This window comes from Myotis davidii, unplaced genomic scaffold, assembly GCF_000327345.1.
Source record: "Myotis davidii unplaced genomic scaffold, ASM32734v1 scaffold64, whole genome shotgun sequence".
Lineage (NCBI taxonomy): Eukaryota > Metazoa > Chordata > Mammalia > Chiroptera > Vespertilionidae > Myotis > Myotis davidii.
Genome location: NW_006296226.1, coordinates 3,835,239 through 3,836,516, shown reverse-complemented (window position 1 = coordinate 3,836,516; position 1,278 = coordinate 3,835,239). Strand labels below are relative to the sequence as shown.

Sequence of the window (1,278 nt, the reverse complement as noted above, 5' to 3'; positions counted from 1 at the left end):
CCCCCAGAAGACAGGAAGCAGCAGCCAGCTCAGCGGTGCTAACCTCCAATGGCCAGCCACCCCCATCCCGGCCGCGCTTTTTTCTCCTTTCCCCCCTTTTTTTCTCCTGCTGAGTTTCTAGACACCCTGGGCGGAGCGTTTGCGCGTGGCTCTCCCGCTCCTTTGGCTGAATAACCTCCGGCCTTGCGCTCGGAGGAAGCGATGCAAGATGTGCCGACGCCTCTGCGCCCTGCAAGTGCTTGGAGAGGGCGGAAAGGGGAGTTGGCTGGAGAGAACGTGGGCTGCACCGCGGAGCTTCCTGCTCCGGGGCTGCGAGACGGGGACGGGTGTGGAAGGAGAGGAGTCCCCTCCAGGCCACATGTGTCCCCTCCAAGCTACTAGTGTCCCCTCCAGGCCACATGTGTCCCCTCCAAGCTACTAGTGTCCCCTCCAGGCCACATGTGTCCCCTCCAAGCTACTAGTGTCCCCTCCAGGCCACATGTGTCCCCTCCAAGCTACTAGTGTCCCCTCCAGGCCACATGTGTCCCCTCCAGGCTACAAGTGTCCCCTCCAGGCTACAAGTGTCCCCTCCAGGCCACATGTGTCCACGACCAGTGCTGGGGCAGCATGAAATCGCCAGCGGCTGCGGGCGGTTAGCGGCTGAGTCACAGATGGGGAAGGCGCGGTTCCCACCTGATGCAGGGCAAGTCCGAGCGGTGAAAACGATCTCTCGGTTTGGGGTGGGAGCAAGTTTAAATCCCAACAGATCCTTGATTTCCCGCTCGGTTTGCCCAAGAAAACTCGCGCCTGCAAATGGGGCGGAGCAGCAGCGCCGCCCGGTGCTGTTTAAGTGTTGCTGAGACGGTCTGAGAACGTGTTGCTCCATCTCTGAGATTTTCAACTGGTGTGCCGCAGGGATTTTTTTAAAAAAATGCAATACCTGACTATTGAGTCAGGGGCACTCACCTCTTTTCCCTTAGACTGTCAAATTTAAAAATGACAACAGCCAGGCCAGTGTGGTCCAGTGGTTGAGCTTGGACCTATGAACCAGGAGGTCCTGGTTGGATTCCAGGTCAAAGCGTGTGCCCAGTGGGGGCGTACAGGAAGTAGCTGATTAATGATTGTCTCTCATTATTGACCTTTCTCTCTCTCTCCCTCTCCCCCTCTCCCTTGCTCTCTGAAATCAATTTTTTTAAATGACAAACGCCATCCAGTGTGAATGGATCAAAGGATTCCAGGTCAAAGCGTGTGCCCAGTGGGGGCGTACAGGAAGTAGCTGATTAATGATTGTCTCTCATT

The 1,278-nt window shown here is 56.5% G+C and overlaps 1 protein-coding gene across 2 annotated transcripts in view; it reads left to right on the top strand.

The window, feature by feature from the left end:
- Positions 1-1,278, top strand: part of PTGR1 (prostaglandin reductase 1) — a 24,910-nt gene that overhangs the window by 813 nt on the left and 22,819 nt on the right. The window contains exon 1 of one of the 2 annotated variants that reach the window (XM_006771182.2): positions 157-247. The exons of the other annotated variant lie outside the window; for it this stretch is intronic. The gene's annotated coding sequence lies outside the window, so the exon portion shown is untranslated. Of the gene's footprint in view, positions 1-156; positions 248-1,278 lie in introns of those variants that run through there. 2 annotated transcript variants of the gene reach the window in all.